The sequence below is a fragment of the Myotis davidii genome, unplaced genomic scaffold (assembly GCF_000327345.1).
Source record: "Myotis davidii unplaced genomic scaffold, ASM32734v1 scaffold218, whole genome shotgun sequence".
NCBI lineage: Eukaryota > Metazoa > Chordata > Mammalia > Chiroptera > Vespertilionidae > Myotis > Myotis davidii.
The window spans coordinates 600116-607254 of NW_006289235.1; the positions used below are offsets into that span (position 1 = coordinate 600116).

At 38.3% G+C, this 7139-nt stretch overlaps 1 pseudogene; it reads right to left on the reverse strand.

Moving 5' to 3' along the window:
- Nucleotides 1-212: 212 nt before the first annotated feature.
- LOC102764913 lies at nt 213-898 on the reverse strand (annotated as a pseudogene).
- Nucleotides 899-7139: the final 6241 nt, after the last annotated feature.

A 7139-nucleotide genomic window follows, 5' to 3' on the forward strand; every position in this document is an offset into this window, starting at 1 on the left:
ACTATTGGTGATGACATGTGAATGATATGTTTATACTGTTCTTTATGGAAAACAATTTCAACGAGTCAACTCCAAGAACACAATAGGCAACCTTCACCCTGAGCCCCTCAGCGTCCTTCCCTAGACAACGAGGAGCCCCCTCCTCTGTCCCAGGGCTGCCTAACTTCCCCTCTTTCCCCACCATGGCTCTTGGGCAAAGCATCCTTTGACCATTAGTGCTCATTGGGCAAGTTCTGGTCCAGGGGGTAATCCATGAACATCACATCTGGCTGAGAGGGTACACAGAGGTCTTCAGGAGTGGAGCTCTGTCTTCCAGGCCCTTCTTGAAGCAGACGAAGACGTAGTTCACTTTCATCTTCTCTTCCCCAAACTACAGCAGTGCTAACAGTCCTTCTTTGCTCCCATCAGCTAATACTCCATCTGGGATTTCTATAAACAGGCTCTAGCTGGACAGGTCTGCTTACCAGGAAGAGACTACCTTGGTGACCTCATACTGGAAGTGGACGATCTGAGGTTTCCATCGTTCACAGGGAGGTCCTGGGTCACAGTGAGCTTCTCGTCCTTGTATATTAGAGCTGAGAGAGAAGGATCCCTGCCGCCACCTCGCACACCGGGGATCTTCGACAGTGGGTGAGGGGCCTCAGGAGCACCACAGAGGCCCTGGAACAATGTGCCTGCAGCACTGGAGCTGAGGACAGTTACTCAAAGGCAAAATACTACTGTCCTAGGTGTTTATCATCCTCAGTGGCTCTGCTCAGGGTGGGAGGAGGCGGCGCAGGGAGTGGGTAGGTGGATGATTGGGTGGGTGGGGGTTGCGCGCGGGGCTGATCTCTGCGGGTTAAGTCCCTGTCAGGCCGCGGGCTCACAGCCCTCCTCCAGCCTCGGCAAGCGCCTGCCTCCAACTCTGTTTTTCCTTTTAGAAATGCAACATAAAGCTGCCAAAGTTATTGTTAAGTTGGGAAAATATGCATGATCCAGCATATTAGAGTTATCCATAGAGAAAGGCCCCTGCAACTAGGAATTGTAATAGTGGAACATTTTCATAGACACTGTGTTAAGGAATTAGCATATTTGTATCTCAGCAACCATTACATACTAATACAATGATAGAACCCACTCTAGCATTTGGATAGAAGAGGGAGCTGGAGAATATAGGTGAGGGGACCCCATTATTTCTTCTCTCACTAGTGACTCAGTATTTGAGGATTAATGATGATCAAGACCATCTCTTGATCGCCTTGACCATCTTTCCTTATTTTTTTTTAAATACTGACTTGAGTACTGATCTAAATCTGGTACTGATCATTTGTTTTCTATTATTAAATTTAAACCAATAGGGATAGGGGGCATAAAGATTGAGAAGGGACAATTAAATAATTCTTAATATGTCTAATGAATAAGATTAAAATTTTTCATCTTAATGAATAAGATGAAACATTCTAAGATGTTTGGTGGCAAAAGCACAGCATTAAAATGATAATTTTAGGATGGAACACAGATATTGTGGATCATCTAATTATATGTCTATACAAGATTGTGTTCCCAGCTTTGATTTTAATTTTCTGTCATAAAAAATTATTTTTAATGCTATTGCAGAACATATAAAATATTGACTCATGTTTCACTATTCACAAAGCTACTATTATGTGTTTTACATAGTTCTGACATTTCCTAGAATTATAATTTTTGTTCCCTTTTTAATATTTAAATGTACTGAGGTATGGTGAAGCATTTTGTGGTATCTCTCTTCCTTGTCCTCTTCATATGAGGAATGCATTTATTTGTATTGCAATATGGCTACAAAATTCAGTTACTAAGAAAAAAGATTTTCTCCATATGCAAGTGTATGTATCTTTACATGGCTGTTTTGAAATATTTAAAAGAAACTTTACATTTTAGGTAGGAAAAAATTCACCTTAAAATGTTTTACTCCAATTAGTCACATAACTGAAAGTTAGTGTTCATATATAAAATAGAAAAGAGATTTTTTTCAAATACCTTGTTGCTTGAATTATAGAGATTTAAACACACATTTTGATTTTAATGTGAAAGAATTGGTACTTTTTCATTTCATAAATATTTGATCAGTCATGTAAATGATCTGTTACAAGAACTTCAGCATCATCAATTTAAAATATAATAAATAACCTGACACAATCCAAAATAAAGTGTCTATTATTTTCTTTGCAAATCATCTATATACAGAAACTTTTCTCAATATACCTTCTTCATACCTCTCTATTTTGTTGGATGCTGATGAATAACAAACAATTCTTTAGAGGCAATTGTGCCATTTTTCATAACAGTCATTTCATGTTACATGAAAATTACAGTTCTGCAATATCTTCTTGGTATGACTTTACTACTACTTTAAAGGATTACAATTTACCTTATATTTTGAACAGAACAAAGTTAGCAGGTATTAAATATGCCCAATAGGGCAGTAAAATTGTGGTCAAAAGTAGATGAGAAGTTTCAAAATATCCTTGGAGGGTCAAAAGCATATATAGGGAAAGTACCTATGGGGACATGTAAAGTAAGGGAGAAGTAGTCTTAGAGTATAGGTGAAATCTGACCTCAGCTAAGAGGCAGGTTAAAATTGGGGTACTGAAAGTCCATTGATGGAAATTTGTACTTAGCTCAAAATTGCTACCCAATGAATGGCCTTCCTTTAGCACTTAACGTATAAGCAAAAACAAAACAAAAAGTGTGTGGTTCTTATAAAAAAAATGAAATCTAGAAAGAACCTCAGCAGTTAGTGTGGGTGGGTACCTTAAAATAAAGCCCACTGCATTATAGAATTTGAAGGTATCTTTCAACAAGAGAGTCAGCTCTTTGTCTTAGCACATAGAGTAAAATATCCCAGTCAACAAGATCCACCCAGGTAGTTAAGGCTCCCCATCTTTCTATTTTCTCATTCTTACATATAAATATATTAAGGATTACTATCTGTATGAACTAAGTATACAGCTCTAAAAGAGAAAATGACAAGGGAACAGACAAATTTCTTGGAAGACATCCTATATAATAAAAGCCTAATATGCTAAGTGTCCGGTCGTCTGTTCAACCAATCAAAGCATAATATTCTAATGATATGTTAAGGCCACTAAACTGCTCGCTATGATCTTCACTGACCACCAGGAGGCAGACAGTCGACTGGTTGACCAGTCACTATGATGTGCACTGACCATCAGGGGGAAGATGCTCCAACCAGTAGGTGAGCTTGCTCTTGGGGTCCGGCTGATTGGGACTGATCAAGACAGGATGGCATGCCCTAGAGCCCTCCCATGGTCCCTCCCCGGCTGGCTAACCTCCTGTGTGTGTCCCTCCCTGGTCCTGATTGTGCACCAGTGGGGTCCCTCAGCCTGGCCTGCACCCTCTCACAATCCAGGACCCCTTGGGGGATGTCGGAGAGCTGGTTTCAGCCTGATCCCACAGGTCAGGTTGAGGGATCCCACTGGTGCATGAATTCATGCACTAGGCCTGTAGTAACTTATAAAAGCTGAAACACACAAAACATGACTATTCTAATCATCCCCTGTATCTATTAAAGAAATTAAACCAATTATCAAAAAATTCCCATAAAAGTAATTCCATGGCTAGATGACTTTCCAATTGAATTCTTCAAAACATCTTAGGAAGAGATAACGTCATTTTTCCAAAAAAAGAGAAAGAGTACCTCTCAAGTTATTTTATAAGACTTGTCTAACATAGCTGTCAATGCTTAAGAGGATATTATAAAAAAATTACTAACCATTTTCTGTCATGAACAAAGATATGAAAATCCTAAACAACATATTAAAAAATTGAATCCAAAAATCTATAAAAAGTACAAGACATAATGACCAATAGGATTTATTCAATAATTCCTGAATAGTTTCAAATTCCAAAACCAAATAGCTATAACTTACCACATTCATAAAAAGGAGAAAACTAATATAATCATTTAAATAAATGCACAGAAGCATTTGAATATGTTCAATACCTATTCTAATAAAAACTTGATAAACTGGGAATGAGGAGAAATGTCTTAATCTGATTAAGATGATCTACAGAAAGCCATACAACTGATATCACATTTAAAGATAAATTAATGAATGCTTTCCACCTGAACTAGGAAATGAGCCAATTATCACCACTTCCATTAAACATTATTTTGGAAGTCCTAATCTATACAAAAAAATTAAAATCATAAGGATTGAAAAGGGAGAAACTACCTCTACTGATGACATGATGATGCACATAAAGTAAATACATAAGATTCTATAAACTATTAATATCGATAGGTGAATTTAGCAAGGACACTGGTTATGTGCTTAACATACAAAAATCTGCTATATTTTATATATCAGCAACAAAGAGAAAATAACATTAAAAATGAATCCCATTTATAGAAGGATCACAATGTCAAATGTCTGGGATTAAACCTAATAAAACATGCGCAGGTCCCCTGGACTGAAAACTGCTTAATATTACTGAAAAGGTATTATAGAAGACTTAAAAATAATGGAAGGGTGCAATATTAGATGAACCAACATTGTAAATATGTTAATTGATCTACAAATTCAACAAAATTCCAATGAATATCCTGGCAAGTTTTAATAAAAATTGACAACTTGGTTGTAAAATTTATTTGGTAAACCGAACAACCAAAAAGAGCAAAGGCAATCTGGACTAAGAAGAACAAAGTTGGAGGGTTTATATTATCAGGTCCCAATTTTTAAAATAAAACAATTGTCCCTGGCTGGTGTGTGGTGTGGCTCAGTTGGTTGGGCATTGTCCTGTGCACCAAAAGGTTGTCTGCTTGATTCAAGGCCAGAGTACATCCCAGGTTGCAGGCTCAATCCCTGGTAGGGAGTGTGCACGAAGCAGAAGATTGATGTTTCACTTTCATATCAATGCCCCTCTCTCTCTCTCTCTCTCTCTCTTCATAACAGGCAAAAGATGGAGACAACCCTATTGCCCATCCAAAGATGAATGGATAAACAAGATGTCATACGTAGATGCAATGAAAAAATAAAAAAGCTTTTAAAACAACAAAATTCTGATACATGGTACAACATGGATGAGCCTTGACAACATTATCTTATGTGAAATAATCTAGACATGAAGGGACAAATAGCATATATGTGTTCACTAATATGAAATATATGGAATAGGTACATTCATAGAGATAGAAAATAGGTTAGAGACTACTTTGGGAGTTGACTGAATGGGTAGGTGATGGGGGATTCTTGCTTAATGATTACAGAATTTTGGTTTGGGGTGATGAAAAAGTTATGGAAAAAGATGAAGGTGATGTTTGCACATTGTAAATGTAATAAATGACACTGAATTATACACTTAGAATCATTAAAATGATAAATGTTATATATATTTGGCCACAATTTAAAAAATAAACCAAACCCATTAAATTGTATACTTTACAGTGAGTGAACTATATGGAATGTGAATTATCCTATATAATAAAAGCCTAGCAACCGAATGGCTGAATGACCAGAACGACCAGTCAACCAGTCACTATGATGTGCACTGATCACTAGGGGCAGATGCTCAATGCAGGAACTGCCCCCTGGCGGTCAGTGCGCTCCCACAGTGGGAGCACCACAGGGCTGACCAGGATGAGTGGTTGCTCTCCGCAGCGGGATCAGCCACTCAGAGGGCATGTTCACAGCCGCTCGGCTGACAGGGATGAGTGGTGCTCCCACAGAGGCCCCATCTCTGAAGGCCACGCCCCCACCAGTGCACAAATCCCATGCACAGGACCTCTAGTATCTCAATAAAGCTGTTAAAAAATGATTGTTATTAAGCCAGTGTGGTAGTAATTGAAGGACAGATGTAATGCAAGAGAATTGAGAATCCAGAAGCAGATTCACACATTCATGCTTACTTGACTTAACAAAGTTACTACAGCAGTACCATGGGAAAAGGATTGTCTTTCCATAAATGGTGGTAAGTTAATTGATGTTGCTTTTCATCATACATTCATTCATATGTGCTACTTGGTTTTAAAGAGTAAGTATGCGTTACTTTGATAAACATATTAAATATTTGATTTAAGAAGTATCTGAGGTAGAAAGAAAAAGACAAGTAAGTAACTAAGTAAATAATTAAATAATCCTATATAATAAAAGGTTAAAATGCAAATTGAACAAATGGCAGAACAACTGGTTTCAATGATGCACACTGACCACCTGGGGGCAGATGCTCAATGCAGGAGCTGCCCCCCGGTGGTCAGTGCACTCCCACAGGGGGAGCACCTCTCAGCCAGAAGCTGAGCTCACAGTTGGCAAGCACAGTGGTGGTGGAAGGAGCCTTTCCCGCCTCCCCAGCAGTGCTATGGATGTTCAACTACAGGCTTAGGGGCACAGGCCTAAGCCCTCATTTGGACATCCCCTAAGGGCTTCAAGGCTGTGAAAGAGCACAAGCCAGGCTGAGGGAGCCCGTCCCCCACCCTAAGTGCATGAATGTCATGCACCGGGGCCTCTAGTAAATAAATAAATAAGCAAACAAAACAAAACACCTTTTGTAAGTTAGCATCCATTTAGCATTGATTAAGTCCATGTTATATGTGAGGGCAAGTAATTTTGATTTATGGAACATGTTGAACTGGACTACCACCACCTTGTTTAAATACTGTCACTATATTCCTGATCACTGAATTAATTCATTCATCCTTTTTCCAGTCCCACTCTTTGAAATAATTAATGCAAAGTAATGATGTTGTATATTTTGGCATTTAGTCATTAATATACCATTATCCACCATCACCATTATTCCCATCTAGAACAAATCATGTGGCCAAAATCACTGGTCAGGTTAAAAAACAACAAAATAATCTACATATAAGCACCCCAGCCATACCCCATCCATAAAACAACCATGAAACAAAACAAATACAAACACTTTCAACACTTAACACATGTGACAGGGGAGATGGTTAATGTCTAACCTTTATCCACTGAAGATTTGTCTGCTTGAGCTTCTTTTCAAGTTTATCTTGCTCTTCTGGGCTTATGGGAGCACTAACAAGCACTGTTCCTCCTGTTTCATTTAATTGTTTTAGAATTCCCTGGCGCAAGGGCAGCTCTTCCACAAGTAACTAAAACAGACAAATGCAACAACTTTAAAAATTAATT